The sequence below is a fragment of the Apodemus sylvaticus genome, chromosome 8 (genome assembly GCF_947179515.1).
Source record: "Apodemus sylvaticus chromosome 8, mApoSyl1.1, whole genome shotgun sequence".
Lineage (NCBI taxonomy): Eukaryota > Metazoa > Chordata > Mammalia > Rodentia > Muridae > Apodemus > Apodemus sylvaticus.
Genome location: NC_067479.1, coordinates 91356931 through 91380067, shown reverse-complemented (window position 1 = coordinate 91380067; position 23137 = coordinate 91356931). Strand labels below are relative to the sequence as shown.

Sequence of the window (23137 nt, the reverse complement as noted above, 5' to 3'; positions counted from 1 at the left end):
AGCGACTTTTCCCAACTGCCACCAGTTTGAGCACAGCCTCAAAACCCAATGTCTGTTTGACCAACAGCGCAGATGTCCAGCTAAATTCTGTCTGGCTGAAACATGATTAGAAAACATCCTGGCTTTCTTTAAATAGTAGGATTCATTTTTAAAGACAGGATGAAGAAAAATCCACACACTGTTTTGGTCTTGACTAGTAGCTACTTTGATAAATGATGCTGTTCTGCTTTAAATGACTCATAAAATGTTATCAGAAAGGCCTTGCGATCAGTTTTACAACTGATCCATACTCTCTCATAGCACAGGAAAAAGCAAAATCCCAAGACTTCCAGACACTGGAAAGAAAATATAGCTCATTCACGAGCACCATCTAGTGGGAGAAATGAGGCACATCTGAGGCTGCACTGGAATGTTTGAATGGTCTGTTATAAACCCATAATTTTGGAAAAAACTTAGTTCAATGTTTCCCCAAATACATTCCTTGATAACAGGATTCTGTCATCAAATGCATTTGAGACTCACTGGGTAAAGATCTGTGGGAAAGACAACTTTATTTCGGGCTATCATATATCCTACATATGCCAAGGCACACTGGGAATCTCTAAAGGGCATTTCTCAATTGAATTCGATCAAGCAAACTTTTTACTTATGGATACTTCAAAAGTCCTCAAAGAGTGCTGGAATTTCACACAACAATGCTTTGGAAGTGCTGATCTAATCTAGCTCCTGACTCAACGATTTACACAGGAAGACTCCAGCAACAAAAGTGGCGTGTCCAGGTTCTCAGGGCTGTTGTAGAGCCTGCCAAGATCCAGAGCAGGTGAGGTGGGAGCAGCCACGGGGCTTCCTCCTCCCACTCCGTAACATTAATGCTTTGCTGTGAAAGAAACTGTTCGGCTAGAAGGACCTTCTATTACAGACCGACTAAATACTGATTTCAAAATACTACTTTCCTCACAAGTTCTGATCCTTACTGTATTTTAATCTGTCTACAGATCACCCTTAATGCTAAGTGCCAACACGGGGGGGGGGGGGGGAAGGGAGGAGTAGTTCACCTCTCTATATTTTATTGTTATTGCTCTATTTGAAGAAACGCCATTAGTGAATTATGAAAATTATTTTTTATTCTTCCCATACATACATTTTACTCTTCCACTTAACTATAAACCTGAAAAAACAGTCCCAACACTTATAGTGACTTTTGGCTTTCAAATTCAAAGAATTATATCCACAAATAATAAGGTCTGAGAGAGGCAAGGCCATCATTTCCCCAGTAGAGCAAATGTTACATGGGATGAGAAATCTAGAAAGACAAAGCCAGAGGCTTCCAAGGATACTGCTGCAAATACACAGATAAACGAAATCTCTTTTCACTTAGAAATCAGTGTAAAGGAGCAAAGGCATAGCCCAGTTGGTAAAATATCTGCTACACAACATGGCGACCGTGCTCAGTCCCCAGGACTTACAGGGTTGTGCTGCTCTGTTCCTTTGTTTAAAGCATGTAGTGGCACATTCTTGTCACCCAGCAATGGGGATTCACTGGCCAGCCAGGCCAGCCTGCCAGACAAGTGACTAATCTCAAAACACAAAATGACTGTTCCTGAGGAATGGCACTGAAGCTGAGGTCTGGCCTACACACACACACACACACACAGAGAGAGAGACATACAAACACACACAGACACACACATGAAATATAAAGTACAAGCTAAAAATTAAAACAAAAAGCAGATCATTGCTTACATGCATGCCAGGAGCCAGTCAGACATCAACTGTGCAAAGACTTGACTTTCAGGAGCAGCTCCAAGAGCCGCATCTTCCCAGGATGGCAAGAGCTGAGCTACCCGCTACTCTCTGGTACAGACATCTACATCCGCATCCTTCACTGCCACATCTTATACCCTGGTGACGTCAAAGCAATTATGTCCTCGCAGATTCATACCATTAAGATTTAAAAATGATTTGACAATGACTTAAATATTAAGAATGAACAAAAGAAAGTCTTTAGGTTTTTTTGTTTGGTTGGTTGTGTTTTTTTGTTGTTATGTTTTTTATTTGGGGATTTGTTCTTCATTTCATTTTCTTTGGTTTTTTTTCTTTGGTTTGATGATTTTGGAAAGGGTGAGGGATTCTTTTTTGAGATAGTGTCTTGATATGTTTCCCAGATTATCTTTGAACTCACAGTAACCTTTCTCCCTTCGCTTCCCAAGTATTAGCATGGTAAATACACGCCACCACACCCGGCACATCCTTGGTAGTCTCTTGAACTATTTTTGCAATACTTCTGCTAGATTCCTATTTAAAATCTCTCCTGTGAATAATCTCTCTCTTAAAAAATAGTTAATGGACTAGAGAGACTGCTCAGCAGTTAAAGGCGCTCACTTGTCCTGCCAGGGGATCTAAGGCCAGTTCCCAGGACTCACATCAGGCAACATCTGTAACTGCAGGTCCAGGGGGTCTGACCCCTCCTCCGACCTCTGCAGGCACTGGACATACTCCCATAGAGACAGGACACACACATACACACACACACACACACAACTTAAAATGCTTAACACAATAAGTTTAAATTGTTAAAGAATTATTTACGTTTTCAATTATTTAAGACAATGAATCTGGGTGTGGCAGCTTGCATCTGTAATCCCAGCACATCTGTAATCCCAGCACTAACGAGGCTGAGACCAGAGGACTGCCGAGAGTTCAAGGAACACGGTTAGTTCCAGATCAGCTGGGCCAGAGAAAAAGAAAAAAATATTTATTTATTTATTCATTTATTTGTTTATTCATTCATTCATTCATTCATTCATCCATCCATTCATCTTAATGGAGATGATTTACTTCATTATCTCTAGGCAGGAAAACTTTTCTGTATGAAGCTTAACTCAAAGAATGTATTCCATAAATGGAACTGCAGAATCCACACCTTTACGGCGACAATATTTTCTCCCCTCAATAGTTATCCCAGTTTACCCAAAGCTTGGTCTTTCCTGGCCCTCAGAGCACCAAGCTACTGAGGTGACTGCACACCATCAGGTTACTCCTACTTCAGCCCACTTCAAACACATCAAACATGTGTAACAACTGAAAAGGCTTTGGAAATACTCGTTTGTTTGCACACAAACCCAGACTTCAATGTAAAGGACCTGTATGTGAGATACAAATTCTAAAGATTCCCTAAGCTCTAAAACCGTAAATTTTCAACAAGACTTGTACTTCTGGTAGGTGAAGAAAATCCCTTAATTAGGAACTCAACCTCAAAGCCTGAACAGGAAATTTAATACCTGTGTGTGGGATTGGTGTTTTAATCGGATTAACAGGGACCCAAATGCAAAGTGGAAGCCAGACAAAGGCCTTGTCAGTTAGGCTGGACGGGTTGGGAGAAGGCCGGCGCCCAGATTTGAAGTTGGCACAACTCAGAGCTAGCTGTGACTTCTCGGTGGTGTCTGCCCTGGACGCCTGTCTGCTTTTATCCTGCCGGCGGATTGCAGAGGCATGATGGGATGTGGTAAAGTAACTCTAAGGGGCATGAACCCACCTGAAATATTCTTGGCCTCTCTTCTGAAGCCCCACCCAATACCCAGCCCAGGAGTAAACAACATTCCTTAAGAGTCCCCTAACCACAAATGTTTTTCCCATTCCCAGAGCATCAGTTTATAGATTCTCTTTTGCTTTTTAAGTCTGTGCTTTGACAGGACCCACCAGTGTCCCCTGAGGCTCAGCTCTGAGCTAGGATGCACATAACTAGGCATAACTAATTCTTTGAGAAGAGAGTAAATGTGATTCATTTTTCTTTCCTACTGAATTCCCATGTAACAGTTGGTCATCTGACATATTAACATATTCATTCATTCATTCATTCATTCAGATAAACTATTCTCCTTATGTGTCAAGTTAGGTGCTGAGTGGTAATTCTGGCCTCATTTCCTTAGCAGTAGCAGAACAGAGAGAAGAAAGCTAGTTTATCTAAGTCTTGGGTTTTTCAGATATAACATGGAAAGTGATAACACCACCCGCTTCCCAACATTAAATTAAGTAACATACAAAATGTTTCGCTACATGTTAAATATTCCAAAGGTGAACTTTAATCACCCATGGGCTTTTAAAAAATAATAATTTAGGATCACTAAAATGGTATCATGGGTAATGGCACTTGCCACCAAGACTGAGGACCTGAACTTAATTCCTGGGCATGCGCACGCACGCACACAGGCACGCATGCACACACGCATGCAGGCATACACACAGACTAAATGTTTTAGTTTAAAAGAAAGTATTTTATCTAGTTATGGTTTTAAATTGTTTCAGCAACCATTACAAGAAAACTACAAAACATTGCTTTATATTTGATGTACAGCACCTAACTTTCTATCTCTAGACCTGCTTTTCAATGAAGCCTGTAAAGTCCACCCCCTAGTGGAGGATAGATGGAACTGACTTCATCTTGGCAATCAGAATCACGTACTAACCAGTTCCTTAAGATCCTTACCTTGCCTTCATCGTCTCATCTACCTCTACCTGGCTGGCACGTGGAAAGTGGCTTAGAGGGCATGCTTGTCCCCTACAGCTCATGTTACAGTAGCTAGTGCCACTATATCTGGCTGTGAGCCTCTGCCATCAACCTTCGATGGCTGTAGTATTCCCACGTGCTTGGAGGCTTGGGATGCTCGGCAGCTTCCTCTTCACATGAGCTTCCTGTCTACAACCAACCCCACGCCACCCTCTCCACTGAAGTAGAACTTACGGAAGATGCATAAGCTCATCTCCCTAAGCTGCCCTAAAAAAACGTATATATGTGTCTGTATGTATGTATGTATGTATGTATTCACAAGGAATATGTTCTAGGCATTTCTAGACCTCAGAAAATATGTTTGTTACATCCCTCATGTGAAACAGTGAATATATAGGGACTCTATTCTCAGGCGCCACCACCCTCCCAACCTTCCTCCCCCACCCCCACTCCAACCACTTTCCTTCTTTGATCCACCTCTTTCTGCAGTAGGATACACTCTTTCTTTTCTTCGGGTAGGGAGCTCCTCTCCTGCCACAATGCATTCTCTATTCTAGTGTTTAGACTGAGCACCTGGTCTGTGGAGGAGCAGCAAGGGTGCCGCCTTAAGCTTGTTAAAACAGATAACAGTATCTCAGCCTCTACCCCAGATCAGGTGAGCCAGAAACTGCATTCCACGAGATCCACCGGTGAAGGCAATCTCAGCAGCACAAGGCAGGGGCTGATGGCAGATGCCCAGTCAGTTCATCAACAGGACCTTCACTTCAAGAACAAGAAATAATGTTTTCTCCTTCCTTGGGCTTCTCACAGTAAATCAAAACTTTTGGTGTCTGGACTCCTAATAATTCGCTAGCCTCCATCCAGAAACCCAAAACTATTACCAGTTTCAGACAGAAAAAAAACCAACACCTTTGATCTGCCATGGAAAGGTGCAAGACAAACAAGAATCACTAGAACTTATTACAAATGAAAATCACACTAGTTAACATTTCAAATTACCTGATAATGACCTGCTACGTGGTCATTATCAGCAAGTGAGTTCAATCAACCTGAAATAAAGTTTGTTCTCGATAACAGAAAAAAAATAAATTAACATGGGCTTTAGGCTTTATAGTTCCTAGTAAAAATTATTCTAAATGTCTAGACAATGAAGACAAACATTTTATTTTATTAATATGTTAAGAAAGCCAAACCAAGATCTGCACAAGATCAAGCCAGCCAGTACACAGCATGAAGAAGGAAGGGAATCTTGAGGCCTGATAGCCTACTGGAGCTATTGGTAATTGATTGTCACTGGGTGAGGGAGTCATTTTTCTTCAGGGGTGTGACTCACAGGAGGCCAGCCATTGTCCAGTTGATGTCATCCTATACCATATGCATATGGGGAACACTGATTGAACTCAGTGAGTTATAAGAAGAAAAAAACTATGAGGTTTGGATGGGAATTTTAGAGAGTGGTCCGGGAGGAGCTGGAGGGGAGGATGGGGTGGTTGGGGACAGGTATGTTCTAGATAAACTGTATCATGTATGAAATTATCAATGACTAAATAGTTAAAAAATACTTAAACAGAATACAGTAAAGAGAATTTGTTCAAGATTTGTGGGAAAATTTAAGGTCTCCAGCAGAAGGTGTGGCCCAGGTTAAAGGTGTGCCCCACCACAGCTGAAACTGGGACTTGTTTTGTCCCAGGCTGACCTTGAACTCAGTGATCTCTCAATCTCCCTGCCTTAGTCTTCTGGGATTAAAGGTGTGTGCTACCTTGCCTGGGCCTAAGCTTTTCATGGCCACTATGCCTCAAGATCTCCATGCCAAGATCCAGGCCAGAAACTTGTGTCTTCTAGCCTCAAGATCTGGACCACAGGTGAGCCCTCCAATTCTGGGTTGTAGTTCATTCCAGCTAAGGTCAAGTTAACAACCAGGAATAGCCACTACACCTGGCCTAAGGGGTTTTTTTTGCAACCACAGAAAAAAGAGTAAGTAAGCCTATGAGTATACATATATAACTGTAGCCATATTTTCTTAGGTGCTGTTTTGTTTTGTTTTGTTTTGTTTTTTTGAGATAGAATCTCACGTTGTAACTTTGGCCAGAATGGAACTCATTATGTAGACCAGGCCGGTTTCAAACTCACAGAGATTCACCTGCCTCTGCCCCGAGGGTGCTGGGATTAAATACGTGTGTCACAATACCCAGAACAATTTTTCTTCTTTTTAACAATGACTGCAGGACAGGAAATTTATCATCTTTGCCATTTTTGTTTAAAAACAAATGAGAAATGGCTGCTGGGGAGTTACAGCGGCTTCCAGTAGGTTAATACTTAACAGGCTTATCCCAGTGTCCAGATTCTCATCAAGGATTTTGTTCCCCTTGATTGGAGACTTCCTGTTACGGTTCCAATCTCAATCCACAATCAAGTAGGCAAAGCTCTCTCTATGAAATGACTGTTTGTACTTTCAGATCAGTAAATCTGACATTATTTTTGTACAAGACAATAATTTCTTCCTATCAAGTCATACACAGTGGACTAACAGCAAACAGGGCAGCCAACATACTCTGGATGAAACAGGTCATGGGGCTACATACCCAAAGCCTGCTAAGTTTTACCCTAGGGAAGATGCTGGCCCACCCTCAGAACTTTAGGATTCCCTCAGTGCAGTTCATAACCCTATTGCCCCAGACGATCATAACCAAGGGTTGGGAAGCTTTCCTGAAAAGGGACAGACAACAAACATTTTAGTTTTACAGGCCAAATGTCTTTGTTTCAAAGACTCAAATCTGCTATTGTAGCTCAAAAGCAGCCAAGGGCAGTAAAGAAACAAATGGGTATGCCAAGTCTTCAATAGATTCCACCTACCAAAATAAATACCATCTTGACTTGGCCCATAGACCATAGCTGGCCAGTTCTGGTCTACAGACACCACTTTATCATGTCGTGTCACATCATATGAGAAACAGACACAGAGAAAATCATTCAAAGTGTCCAAAACTCCACTTGAACAATTTTAATTTAGTTTCTCTTTACCCACAATATCTCTTAGAGTGGATTAGATATGAAAACTGACTCTTACTCATTTACCAGGTGGCTACTTAGGAACTCAACACTATGTCTTACTCTATAAATCACTGTCATCCCAACTATAATCTCTCTCATATAATAAGTTTTAAATCTTGGAAGATGCATGTGCATTGCAATTCTACAGAACAATCCACCTCACCTCAAAACAACATGTCTCACTTATAACACATAAAATTGGGTTTTCCCTTCCTCTTTTGTGGTAAAGAGTGGATTGTTATACAGGAAAAAATAGGTATGATTAAGAATATTCTTAAAACTAGCATTATATCTGAGTAGCTTAGAACCAGTAATACTGGGAATAGAATGGAACAGGGCTTATGACAACAACAACAAAATAACCTCTTCTCCACTAAACTAGAAAACCTAAAAGGTTTTAGATGTGTACTAGGATATTACCTTAATATTTAGTTATAGTATATACTTGTGACTCTGCACTTTGGGTTTATGGAAAGTGGTATCAAGAAGCCAAAAAACTGTCATGTGGTTCTGAGATGGGAATAGGTATAAAATCAACCCAAGCTGGACTCCAGCTAGACCCATTAAAGGTAAATTCAAAAGCTATGCCATGTGTGTGGAAATATAGAAAAGTTATGTGAGGCTGTACTCAGAGGAGACCCGAGGCATGTGCTTCTCAAGGCAGGCGCTTCTCAAGGCATGTGAGGGCACTCAAGATCCAATCCCAGCTCATCCTCAGGGCCAGCGGCACCCAGCTCATCCTCAGGGCCAGGAGCACCCAGCTCATCCTCAGGGCCAGGAGCACCCAGATCATCCTCACGGCCAGCGGCACCCAGCTCATCCTCACGGCCAGGAGCACCCAGATCATCCTCACGGCCAGGAGCACCCAGCTCATCCTCACGGCCAGCGGCACCCAGCTCATCCTCACGGCCAGGAGCACCCAGATCATCCTCACGGCCAGGAGCACCCAGCTCATCCTCACGGCCAGCGGCACCCAGCTCATCCTCAGGGCCAGGAGCACCCAGATCATCCTCACGGCCAGGAGCACCCAGCTCATCCTCAGGGCCAGGAGCACCCAGATCATCCTCACGGCCAGGAGCACCCAGCTCATCCTCACGGCCAGCGGCACCCAGCTCATCCTCACGGCCAGGAGCACCCAACTCATCCTCACGGCCAGCGGCACCCAGCACCTGGACTTTGCATGTTGCCTCTTTCAGGAAGAACTCCATCCTGACTGTGCTCTCTAATTTCTTGCTACAAAATTGCTCTAATTTCTACCTTCAATGTCTACATATACCACACTCCCACAGCCCAGTTTTCAACCCATTTTCCCAGTCATGCTACTGAACCTCCTCCAGAGAGAAAATAAGCATGCTCTGTCAGTTCATGAGGTCTACAACTCCAAAAGTACCCAATTCCATAAGGGTTCTAAGAGGAATCCCTCAGGAATCACCTTCTGACTGAAAGAAGACATTACTATCCTAAATACATATGCATCAATCTCTGGCAAATCCAATTTCATAAAAAATAAAGCACTAGGTTTAAAGACAGGTTAACATCAACCAATTAATAGTAGGTGGTTTCAATAAGACAGAGAAACATCAGCATTAATTGATATCATAATTAAATGGGCTTAATAGAGCTACTGAATGTCCACTCAAACACCAAATGATATACATTTTACTTAATAGGACCCAGACATTTCTCTAAAATAGACCACATCCTAGGACACAAAATAAATCTTAAAAAATTCAAAGAAATTAAAATAACTCTGAGTGTCCTATCTGACCCCAGTTCAATAAAACTTAACACTGACAGCAAACAAATCTCTGAAAAGTACATAAACTCCTGGGGATTAAAAACTCATTGCTGAGTGATGAACAGGTCATAGAAAAAAATCAAGAAAGAAAATCTTAAAATCCTGGAGCTAAATGCAAGTGAAAAGACAGCAGAATCAGACCACTGGGGCACACTGAAAGTAGTCTTATAAGGGAAACTTATCACTCTATGTGCCTACTTAAAAAAAAAAATCAAAAAGAACAGAAACAAATGACCTAATGGTACAGCTCAAAATTTGGAGAAACAAGAACAAACGAAACCCAAACCCAATCAGAAGTAAGAAATAATAAAAATAAAAGTAAGAGCAGATATTAATGAGCTAGAAACAAAGAGAGCAATACAAAGAATCAGTAAATATAAGATTATTTATCTTCTTTTAGAAGATAAATAAGAGGGGGCTGGAGAGATGGCTCAGTTGTTAAGAGCACTGACTGCTCTTCCAAAGATCCTGAGTTCAAATCCCAGCAACCACATGGAGCTCACAACCATCTGTAATGAGATCTGACGCCTCTTCTGGTGTGTGTCTGAAGACAGCTACTTACACATAATAAATCAATCAATCAATAAATAAATAAATCATAAAAAAACAAAAAAAACAAGAGTATAAAAAAATAAAAAAGAAGATAAATAAAATAGACATTTTGCCCAACTAACTTAAAGAAAGGCATGACCTAAGTTAGCAGAATCAGAAACATTACAACAGACACACACACACACACACACACACACAAATCAGAATATTATAATGGAATGCTAAAACAAAGCAACAACAACAAAATAACCTCTTCTCCATTAAACTAGAAAACCTAAAAGAAATGGATGAATTTCTAGATTCAACCAAACCACTAAAATTAAACCATAAAGTTAACATGTAAACTGATCCATAGCAAAAGGGAGCTTGAAACAATACTTTAAAACACACACACACACACACACATACACACACACACTCACTCACTCCAGGGGACAAAGGAATAGAAAGTTCTGAGCCAGATGGAGTCACAGCAGAATCCATCTACCAGACTTTCAAGGAAAATATTCCCAGTCACACACACAAGCCACCACAACCAAATTGTCTTTATCCCTAAAATGCAGGGATGGTTCAACAGGCACAAGTCAATAAATGTAATAACCACATAGATGCAGTTAAATACAAACATCACGTGATCATCTCAACGGATACAGAAAAAGCCCATAACAAGGTCTAAGATGGCTTTACAATAAAAGTCCTAGAAACATATTCAAAAAAGAACCAAGAAAAGAGAGAAAGAAAAAAAGAATGAGATGAAAAAAAAAGAAAGGAACTGGGCACATTCCTAAACTCCTTCTTTGAAGCCAGTATCATTCTACTCCAAAACCAGGTAAAAACACAGAAAAATGGAAAACTACAGGCTAATATTCCTGAAAACATGGATTTTTAAAATGTTCAATAAACTACTTACAAACAGAATACAAACACACACACATACACACACACACACACACACACACACACACACACACACACAAGCCACCACAACCAAATTGTCTTTATCCCTAAAATGCAGGGATGGTTCAACAGGCACAAGTCAATAAATGTAATAACCACATAGATGCAGTTAAATACAAACATCACGTGATCATCTCAATGGATACAGAAAAAGCCCATAACAAGGTCTAAGATGGCTTTACAATAAAAGTCCTAGAGAATGTATAACTAGAGGGAGCATACTTCAGCATAATAAAAGCTATATGTGAGGAACATGTGGTCAACATCATCCTAAAGGAAAAAAAAGTTGAACCGATCCAACTGAAGTCAGAAGCAAAACTAGGGCCTCAATACTGCCCCACTGAGTACAAGTTGGAGCAAACAACAAGGTGGGAAAGGAAATCCATGGTATGCAAATAGGAAAATACGCCAAACCATCCCTATGTGCAATACCGTGACAGTACACATTAGAGATGCCAAAATCATGCCAGGAAACTTCTAAAAACAATAAACAAATTCTGCAGTGCAGTGGGATATATAATTAACTTACACAAATTAATAGTGTTTATATACACCACCAACAAACAGAGATCATGGGCATACTCCTATTCACAACAACCTCAAATAAAATAAAATATGTGGGAATAAAACTCACCAAGGATGTGACAGACCTCTACAATGAAAACTTTAAACCTTTATTTAAACCTTTGCTTAGAACTTTAAATGAAGAAAGACATTAGGAAACAGAGAGCTATCCCATGCTCATGGATTGGTAAGATTAATATTGTAAAAAAAAAAAAAAGATCATATTACCAAAAGCTAAGTAAAGATTTGATGCAATACCAATCAAAAATTCCATCTCATTCTTCACAGAGATAGGAAAAAATATACTAAAATTCATATGGAACCACAGAATACCTCAGAGAAATAAAACGATCGTGAGCACAAAGAACATTGTTGGAGGGATTCTCATTCCAAATCTTACAATGTATTACAGAGCCACAGTTGTAAAAACAATATCATGTTGGCACAAAAACAGACATGTGGACCAATAGTGGAATCAAAAAACCCAAACACGAGTACTTCAGCCCTTTAATATTTGATAAAGATGTCAACTAGAAAAAGAAAGTATCTTCAGCAAATGGTTCTGGAAAATGAGATGTTCACATGCATAAAAGTAAATGCAGACCTGTATCTATTCATCTCGCACAAAACAAACTCCAAAGGAATCAAAGGCCTAAGTGTGAAACCGGGACTGCTAGAAAGCATGGGCGTGCCCTAAGTGATAGTTATAGTAAAGAACTTCCTGAACACCACTCCATTTGCCCAGGAAGTAAGGACAACAACTGACAAGTGGGATTTCATGGAATTAAAGAAGCGTCTGCCTAGCTAAAGAAGCCATCAGTTGGGTGAAAAGGAAATCCACTGAATGAGAGAGCCTTTGGCATCTGACTGTAGAGTCATATACATACAGAATACACATTAAAAAAAACCTCAAAATGCAAATGACCCATTTACAAAATAGACATGGAAGAAAGAAAATGGCTAAGAAATATCTCAAACACTGGCCATCATACCTAGCAACTAGGCAGATGCAAATCAAAACAACTTTGAGATTTTCACTCACCCAAGTCAGAATGACAAACATCAACAAAACACCAAGACTGGATGCTGGAGAAGACATGGGGTTGTGGGGAGGAACCCTTGTCCTCTGTTTAGTAGGATTGCAAACTATACAACCACTAAGAAATCAGTGTGGAGAATTCTCAAAAACTAAATCTACTTATGACCCAGCTATATGAGTCCTTGACATATGCCCAAAGCACTGGGCATTCTACCCAACAAACACTTGCCCTGCTGTGCTCGCTGATGCCCTGCTTACCAAAGGTCAGAAATATAACCTGAATGTCCCTCAGCTGATGAGTGCATAAGGAAAAGGTGGTCCATGCATACTATGGAGTACTATTCATCAGTAAAGAAAAAGGAAAGCATGAACTTTGCAGGTAAGTGGATAGAATCAGGCAAGTTCATAACGAGTGAGCTGATCCAGACCCAACGAGTCAAACATCACCTGTTTTCTCTCATCTGAAGTTCCTAGCTCCAAATCTTCAGATATAAGCACATGTCCTGGGGTACCTGCAGAAACCAGGATAGTTTAAAGGGACAATTCCTGGGGTAGGAGGTTGGGTAAGGAAGTAATAGAAAGGCAATACCAGGGAACAGGCAATCTGTGGGGAAAGCACAGGGGTCTTCTAATAGGGAGCAAGAAGGTGAATGAATACAGAATAAGGAGAGTAAAATAACACCATAAATGTCTGAAAAGTCATAAAAATCATACAATTGTCTACTTAAAATGGCTACAATATTCATAAGTTGGTATAGAAATTACAAATATATTTAAATGAATTTTTTACTTCTTGGCTGACAGATCCTTCCATAGCCAAAGGCCATCTAACAAAAACCTCCACAACAATCACACGAAACCCTCTTTCGAGTTGTTAGTGTTGCCCAAGAGACTCCCCAAACATTATATGCTATTCCTATGCCTTTGTTGCTCCCCAGAGGCAGAAGGTATCTAGTGCTGGTGGTTCCTGCACATCAGGCACGGGGCCCAGAGTCCCCCTGAGCTGGAACTGACCTGAAAGTTTTCTCCCTAAGAACTAGCTTTCATGGCATCAGAACATACTTTGCAAGCATCCAAAGGAGGGGTAAAAATAGTTCTATCCAGCTATAAATCACAATAACAAGAATCAAATGATAACCCTTAGAGTGTAGTAGTGGCACACACACCTTGGCAGCAACCAACAGCTCTGTAATTGAACCTGAACTCCACCTCAATAAGAGGAAATTATGCCTAGTACTTGAAACATAGCCAACTATCTAGAGCTAATAGTCATAGACCTTGGAAAGAAACTAGAAACACCACTTTACTAAATTAGCATAACCCCTAACTACATTATAAATATTTCCCCTTATACCCACACATAAGTGTAGTCCTCATACCTCATCAAGAAAACCTCTCTTTGCAACAGAGAGAGACAATTACAGAAAACCACAACCAGCAAAATGCAGAGTTGTGGTACCTAGTCCCTGGTGCCCAGTCCCAGCTAATGCAGATGTATATGACAACCCCTACACTGAAAGTCAGGGACCATTGTGGGAGAGGACAATTGTAAGAGCCTGGGGAATAGGGAGTTTGCTATGAGATATATGCTCTAGTAATGTCAGAAGCTACACCCATATAAGGTCTCATAAGTATGACTGCATAAGTATATGCTAAAGAAGACAACAATAGACATGCTCAGTGGACAGGGGAAAGTCCACAAGGCCTCAGCCCTATACAAAGAGCAATGGGCAATAATCAAGGAATGCTGAGAGTGAGAGAAACAGAGTAAACAGAGAAAAGCATGCCAGTTGGCTTTCCAGTACAAACAGTAAGCACTGAAACATATGCATACAAGTTAATGTTACACAAACTGAGAGGGTTGTGTTTTATATTTAGGAATACCTTCTTACACTATACCTCAGCTGATCTCTTCATAGTACTAAGCAATATGATTTTTAATATACTGTGGGACTTGTTCAAATGGGGTTATTTACGTGAGGCTGTTCCTGTTTCTAGTAGCACCATGCGAAGACTAAGATATAGGACCACCCACCTGACTTAATGGTTAAAGGTGTTGGCTGCCAGGCCTGATGACCTGAATTTGTTCCCAGGAAACCACATGGAGGAAGGATATTCCCATAAGGTATCCTCTGGCCTCCAAACTCATGTGTATATGCTCACTCATACACAAATACACATATAAATTTCCCACAATAAATGAATGTAAAAAAGGAATAAAGAAATAAAATAAGTTTTAGAAGTTAATATTAAAAAGAAATGTTACTCCTATTGTTTTTGATTGCTTCCCAGAGACAGAAGGTAAGTCTCTATTGCTGATGGCACACACATCAGACATAGGGCCCAGAGTCCCCTGAGCTGGAACTGACCTGAACGTTTCCTACCTGAGAACTAGTTTTCATGGTACCAGAAAGTACCTTGCAAGCATCCAGAGAAGGGGTAAAAATAGTTCTACCCAGCTATGAACCACAACAACGCCAACCAGAGTCAAATGATAACCCTTAAAGTGGAAGGTTAGTGAGTAGTCCTTGGAGTGAAGTGGTACAGGTTTGGGGTTGGGAGATGGAGTGTTATTCTTGTGCATGAGGCTAAACTTAGTGTGTGCTGTCCTCAGGGACTGGCTTTCTGGAGTCAAGGGTTGTTCACGTAGCTTTAGCATTGATTGGCCACAAGAGCAGTTTTGCTGGCTTATTGTTAGTTGACAAGGTCTTGATTAAAGACAGTGTGATTACAGAGAAAACAAAGGAAATATAAATACCAGCACTTTGACTAAAATATAAACACTCAATACTCCAACCATCTGAATAAAACAATATTACACATTCAAGTGTAATTACCTGTCTACAAAAAAGAAAAAAAAAATCAAGGCTCCTAAGCTTCCTGTTGAAGTTATCATTGACATTATCTGAAAACCACATTGCCCTGGGCTTTATTTCACCAGTGCCAAAACTCACAAGGAGCTAGCTAGGCACAACGACACCACAATTACCTGCAAAGTCCTATCTTAAATGTTCTAGCCCTCACTTTAGTTGGTGGTGTGTCCACTCAAATTCTAGTGACTATGGCCATCCTAACCAGCTTTGGGAATGACTCCAATGCCAGTCTGTAGCAGATCAACAAACAAACATCCAAATGTGAGAAAATCGCCAGAGACACAAATAATGTCAACTGTGAGAAGTGACCTTTGGAGGCATAGAAAAAAACAGAAAAAAAAAACAAATAAAACATCAAAAATACAGGGCTAGGAATGGCTGACAGGGTAAAGACCTCGCTGCCTAAGCATCTAAGTTCAGATCCTCAGAAGCCATGGAAAAGCTGGGTGCCAGGCATGTCTGTAGGGCCTGAGTCAGATGCACTCCAGGGTCTGTCTGCTAGCTAGTTGGTCTTTCTGGCAGAAACAGCAAGCTCCAAACTCAGAGAGACACACTAAATAGAGCCAACAGAAAAAGAAAAAACAGGGTTGAGAGCTGATTAACTGGGACAATGAGGGGGCTTAATCGGTACAACGCTTGTCACATAAGCACAAGGCTCACATCTTGAGCACCCAGGGCCATGGTGACTCTTGGGAGAGAGAGACTGGCAGTTCCCTAGAACTTGCTAGCCAGCCAGCCAAACGGGCTCAGGAATCTATGCCACAAAGAATAACAGGACAATTGAGGAAGACACCCCAACATTGACCTCTGGTCTTTGCACATATGAACACACACATAATTATACACGCAGGCACATACACAGCATGTGTGTATGTACATACACATTTTTAAATTTGGCCATCAACTGGGACCTCTGCACCCCTAAAACTATTTAAAGATATCACTGTTTAACAGTTAATGATAACAGATGCTGTTCATCTCGGCTCTGTGTGAGAAGGAACGTTTCCAGCCAGCTGAGGCCACTCTCAAGAATGATTGCCAGGAACACTCAAACAGCTGTCACTTTTAAGGGTTCCCTCAGAGTGTTTAATCATTTTTAGAGTGTTAACATGTAAAGGGGGAGGCTGGTCAATCTTGAGGAGTTGTCTTCTGAGGAAGGGATCCTCTCCTACCCCATTGACTAATGAATAATATCTGAATACTCGACACTGAAAGCCTTTCCAAGGATGGCATTCTGGAGTCAGTTATCAGGGCAAACAGCAGGACCTCCCGTCTGCTGTACCCGACCCACTGAAGGCCAAAACAGACTGTAAATTTGCAAAGTAGTCACTTGGTTAAAAAAACAAATGTTCAGGTCCAACGAGAGCCCAGAATCAGTTTTGAAGGTATTCACTCTGAAGTAAATTTTCTTTGGAGGTGTTTTACAAAACTCAAATCAAATAAGCTCCCCCTTGTCAGTGGCCAGGCTCTCTAGGTAGATCATCCAGCAGGAGGTAATGAGACCTGCAGGAGGTCCCCCAACGAAGCAGAAGCTTTCCAATAGCAAATTGCCCTTCTGAACCAGGCACCTTTATTACTAAGTCTTCTACTTCCAAGGATGTAGATAACTGCTAAACACTGGATTTGTTTCCAACACCCTGCGGTGGGAAAGGAACAGCTCACATTCAGGGTCACGTGAGGGATGAAAGCTACCCCCCCCCACCCCGCCCAGATACTAAAATCTACCAAGGTGGAGCCAAGATGGAAACATCTGGCTGAAAGCAACCGCTATAGCTCAGACTGAGCACAATCATATGGCTCTTGCCAGCTCATCAGCTATATAAATATCTGTGCATTTATCTATAATTCATCTCCATCCCTTAAAAGGACTATGAGGAAGATCACAGGTGGAGACAGAGACTCAAAGCTCTCTGCACTGTCTTCTCATATTTTATTCCTTCTGATAGGAAGCCTACACTGCAACTCAAGCTTTCTCCAACATAAGGACACTGTGAAGGATAATGAGGCAGTCCAGTCATTTCCATGTTATGCTTACCTTACTAGCATCTGCCAGAGTGTCTAAAAGTACAATGACTGTCTTCTCCAGGTCTCACCAAGGTTATTCTGGCATCAATAGGTCCAACATCATAGGAAAACCCTCACTCCCTAGCAACTGGGATGGCTCATTGCCAAGCTGAGCATCTAGATTTCCCTGGGAGATGGGCCTCTGGGCATGCTGTGGGTAATATCTTGGCTCTGTAAACTGCCTAGGGAAGACACACTGTAACTGTGAGAGGAGCCATCCCCTGTCTGTGGACTGCAGATGCAATGTGACCAGCTCCTGACACTGAATTTCCAACAGGATGATTGTGAACCAAGTAAAGTCCTTTTCCCTTGTGTTGCTTTGGTCAGGACATTTTATCACAGCCAACAGGAAAGGAAACTAAGACAGATGGTCTACAAAAAAGCAGCAACATTCAAATATCCTCAGGGGACAAACGCAGAAATGTGATTATTATGCCCAAGTGTTTTAGGATGCAACTGACTAGATCCATCCCTTCTGCTTCCCAGAAATGTGAACTTAAGCATACCCAGCCTCACAGTCCACACCTATAAAACAATGTGACCTTCACTGGTAAGCTATGTAAGTACTAACTGAATGTTATGTGTGGGCCCAAACTAAATGTTCTACTAACTATATAATATGCTTATACATACATGCATTTATATAGCTATACATAAACAAATAAACTTTCTTACTATCATATCACTAGGACATTGTAATCATATCATTCAGTTTTAGCATATTATTTGCAAATTTCATGATCAAACTGTTTTCCCTTAAAACACAACTTACACTCCATTGAAAATCTTGCTAAAGTCACAGCTACAAAAATGACATCACACACACACAAAAAAAATAAACAAACCCTCTAGGTAAGACTCTATGCAAGCCTCTAGGTAAGCAAGTGTCTCTAGGAAAACCACTGGAAATTACTAACTGGGGCACATGCAAATACACTTGAAGAACCCAAGAGTTTATCAGCTGAACCTAAAAAGCACACTTTCTCCACACATACATACACCCATTGGCAGCTGTAGTCTCTCTCCTGCTCTGCCCATTCAGAAGAGACCTCTGCCAGCTGCAGCACTGATCCTGCCACATCTAAATAGGACAAGGAGAAAATGTCACGCCCTCTATTCAGTTATTAGTCAGATGTAGCTCCATGTGAAGCTACAGACTCTCAAGACAGCGCAATGGAAGTAACAATGGGAAACTGCAAGACCATGTGTGAGCTGTCTGATTTAAGACCTAACAGTGAGCCGGCAAAGCTGTCCACAAAGCCAATGCTAACCTCCCTGAACAACCCTCGCCTCCAGAAAACCAGTCCCCGAGGACAGCACACACTAAGTGCATCCTCATGGCTAAGAATAACACCCCACCTCCCAACCCCAAACCAGTACCAGCTGGTCTTCCACCACATCCAGCCAACTGGATCCTTCTGGAAATTCTAATCGCTGCCTGCTGGACCCATGTTGGCAAGCTTCTACTTCCTCAATGATTTCTCCACCTGAGAAAAATGGTGGCAGACACACAGCTATTGGCAGTAGCTTCAAGTTGAGAAGGATATTCAAGAGCATCCTTTGCACGGAGGATTCTTTTTCCATATTCATGAATTATGAAATACATTATATTTCTCTCTTGGCTCTTATCCTCCTCCTTTCTTCTAGGATAACGAAGTATATGATTTTTCACAGCAAAGAAGAACTCCCACAGAAAGCTGAATTGGCAGGTCTCCTGCTAGCTTACATTGCCTCTGTAAAAATTAAAAAAGAAACTCTCCTTGTTCAGCAGCTTACTTCCACCTCCTAGAGCATCCCTGCCATAGAATTGTTTTGTTAGAATAAAGCAATGTGTTGACATCTTCTGACACACTGTCCTAATACACATGTGCAGATCTCCTATTGCCACAATATAAATGGTATCCCTTAAAGCTGTACAGTGCCCATCTACAAGTCAACACAATGGTCCTGTGTCATGCCCCATCACAACTGGTATCACAGCACTTTAAATAAACTATACACATGCATTATTTAACTAGGGATATGGTCTGAGAAACCCAATGCTAGATAATCTTATCACTGGGTAGATGGACACCAGTGACTGTGCTATGCAAATCTAGGTGGTCAGTCCTTCTGTGCAGCAGAAGCAGAGTTCTATGGCATAGTTGGCTCTAGGCCTCAAACTAGCACAGCATATTGCAGGTAAAACAATGGGATATCGAGTATCTACACATCTAAACATTTGACAGCTGTGACATCCCTGGTTAACAGAAGTATTTCAACTGTTACACTTTTACTCAAGTGCTGTCACTTGTGTGGTCCTCTCAATGACCATTATATAATTATGTGACGTGTGACTCTCAGGGATCTGCACAACTCTTCTGATGAGCCAGATTTGAATACTGTATGTACATGTATAGCTATATCTCTGTCACCTGTATTGTATGCTATTTTTAATTATTCTCTTACTTTTGAGATTATAATTATATCATTTCTTCCTTAGCTTTCTTTCCTCCAAGCCCCCTTTCTGCACTCTTTCAAATCCATTGATTTTCATTATCTATTGTTACATATACACATATATACATATATTTGTGTATTGTGTATATATAATACACACACTATATATAATACACACATATATATACTATACTATATATATATATATATATATGTGTGTGTGTACACACACACACACACACTCACACACACAATGTGCTCAGTCTGTATAAAGTTACTTGTAAGACCCTATTGCTAAAGACACCATGCCTTTCAGACATGAATGAGAGACTCCCAATCTAGAAGCTACCTGAAAGCCTTCCTCCTGAGGATTAGCAATCATAGTACCTGAAAGAAAACAAGCAAGAGTCTTACCCATCTACCAACCACAATAACAACCAGATTCAAATGATAACCCTTAGGTTGAAATAGTGGTGTGCACGCGTGTGCGCGCACACACATACACACACACACACACACACACACACACACACCCCTTGGCAGTGACCAACAGCTCTGTAATTGAACCTAAACCCTGCCTCAACAAGAGGGAAATTATGCCTAGTGCTAGAAACATAGCCAACTAACTATCCAGGGCCAGTGAAGTCATGAGTCTTGGGGGAAGAACCTACAAACACCACTTTACTAAAGCAGCATAACCCCTAACTACATTCTTAATATTTCCCCTTATACCCACACATAAGTGCAGTCCTCACACCTCATCAAGAAAACTTCTCTTTGCAACAGAGAGAGACCATTACAGAAAACCACAATCAAGTAAAACGCAGAGTTGTGGTACCCAATCCCAGCTTATGCAGATGTATAAGTATATAACAGATTCTATATCTAAAGCTCAGGGACCATTGTGGAAGAGGACAAAGAAAGAGCCTGAAGAACAGAGGGTTTGCTGTGAGACTGTATCTCCTGGGAATGTTATAAGCCACCCCAATAAGGTCTCACAAACATGACTGCCTGTGTATAAGCTAAACAAGGACCCAATAAACATTCTGTAGACAAGCTAAAGTGGATGAGGGTCCAAGGGGAAGGGGGTGAGCTCAGCAGGCCTCAACACTCAGAGAAAGAACTTCAGGCAACTAAGAAAGCTAAGAGTGGGGGAAAAAGAAAAGAGCACACCCAAATTGGTTATTGTGTTGATATGAATAGGAATGGCCCCCATAGACTCATGTATTTGAATGCATGGCTATAAGGCACAGCACTATTAGGAGCTGCGGCCTCGTTGGAATCAGTGTGGCCTTGTTAGAAGAAGTGTGTCACTGTGGAGACAGGCTTTGAAGTTTCTTATATGCTCAAGCCACACCCAGAGGCACAGTCTCCTTCTGCTGCCTGTGGATCAAGACTCGGGTCCTCCAGCACCATGTCTGTCTGCACACTGACATTTTTCCCACCCTGAAGATAACAGACTAAACCTTTGATACTATAAGCCAGCTCCAATTAAGTGCTTTCCTTTATAACAGCTGCCTTACTCATGGTGTCTCTTCACAGCAATAACCCAACTAAGACAGTCACCCAATAACTAATAGAGATCCCTGAAGACAAAACATGTTATTTTTAAATAAACTTTTTCAAAAAAGGATCATTGTCTATGTCTGGTTAGATTATTCCCTGATGCTATAAGAGCTACTGTTGAAAATCAAGAAGAGACATTTTTATATTTATGGCATACTGATGATATGGTGAAAGAAAAGGGGGGAATATGGAGTTCTAAGAAATAAACTTATTTCCAGTATAAAAAATGTTCATCTTATCTTTGTATAACCAAACAATTTTCTAATAGTTGTGAAAACAGTTGGCCATTTTGAAATCCAGTTGCAGTGACACAGGAATAGTTTACTACACAGCTACTTCTTCCCTAAATACATTCGCCTGCCGTCCACTTCACCTTTTCCATCTTTAGAATCTGGCTTTTAAACTAGATCATGAAGAGTTCACAAAGCCCAAGATAAGGAGTTTTCCAGATCCAGGGCCTCTGTTTCCAAAACAATTGGATGGCCAAACCAGGAGAGCCACAACTTGAAGAAAGGAACTGATTCAAAAGCAAAAAATGTGTAAACAAGCAGACTTCGTATAACCTGCTGTTCCGGAGCACTAACATGGACTTAGTTACGTCCCCACCCCACCCCACTCCACCCCCAATACCTCATCAATCTACGTAACAGCGAATGCACTACACTGGGGAAACCTGGAACCTGGCCCAGCAGAGAGGGATGAGGGAAGGGTGGGCTACACAGGCTTTATTCTTACAACACAATATTCCCAATCCCATCTCATAGAAGACGAAGCCTTCTCGGAGAGGTTAGCCAATGCGCTCAAGGACACACCACCGTGAACAGGAAGTCTCCCTCCAAAGCCCGCCCCTTCTGACCCCTAGACACAGAGCTTTATATTGCTGTGCCTCTTAGAGATCTTGCTCCAGGGTAGATTCTGATTACAGAGGCCTGGGCTGAATTGTACATTTCCAGAAAACTCCCAGGAGACTACATCTCTGCTGCTGTAGCAAGGCTTTGGAACAATGTTTCTTAACAGGGGATAGTTTTTGTCCCCTGGGGAACTTCTGAAAATCTATAGAGACATGTTTTTTTGTTTATTTGGTTGGGGGGGGGGCGGTGACACAACGTGTAAAGGAAGGAGTGATGCTGTCCTGGCCTCTCTAGGCACAGTCAAGGGTGTTGCTGAACATCCCACAAGGCACGGGACAGCACCCACCCACCCACAGGAGGGAAGCAGCTATACCAGAAGGCTGCAGTGCTGAGGACCAGAAGATGAGTTCACTTAAAACATTTTCAAAGATCAAAGGTGACTCTGTATTTCAAAGTTTCTTCCCCAGAGCCTGACAGAAGCATTGATATCATGTAACCAATGACTAGAGCACAGTGGAATTTAATTTCCTCACAAATATACTTTCAATATATGAAGACAATCAAATCAGCAGATTACAAACAAGGGCTTCAGAAACTGCCTAGAATTTCTGCCTCAGTCTTTTGTTTTCTGGCACTGGAGGTCATTTGAAAAAGAAAAAAGATAAGATTTTTAGATGCATTTCTTTTTTAATTTCCTGTTTGGGCAGCTCAGCGTTTACCCAACTCTGATTAAGCAGTGCTTAATCAGATGCAAGCACCCTGCATCCTGCTAGGATATTGCCACATCTGAACCCTTAGCCACACAGTTCCTAAACCCAATATGGGAACTATTCATCTGGATCTTTTAAGTTCAGTAGCATCAAAAGGTGACTCTGG

At 41.4% G+C, this 23137-nt stretch overlaps 1 protein-coding gene across 1 annotated transcript in view; it reads right to left on the bottom strand.

The window, feature by feature from the left end:
- Positions 1-23137, bottom strand: part of Erc2 (ELKS/RAB6-interacting/CAST family member 2) — an 841184-nt gene that overhangs the window by 668932 nt on the left and 149115 nt on the right.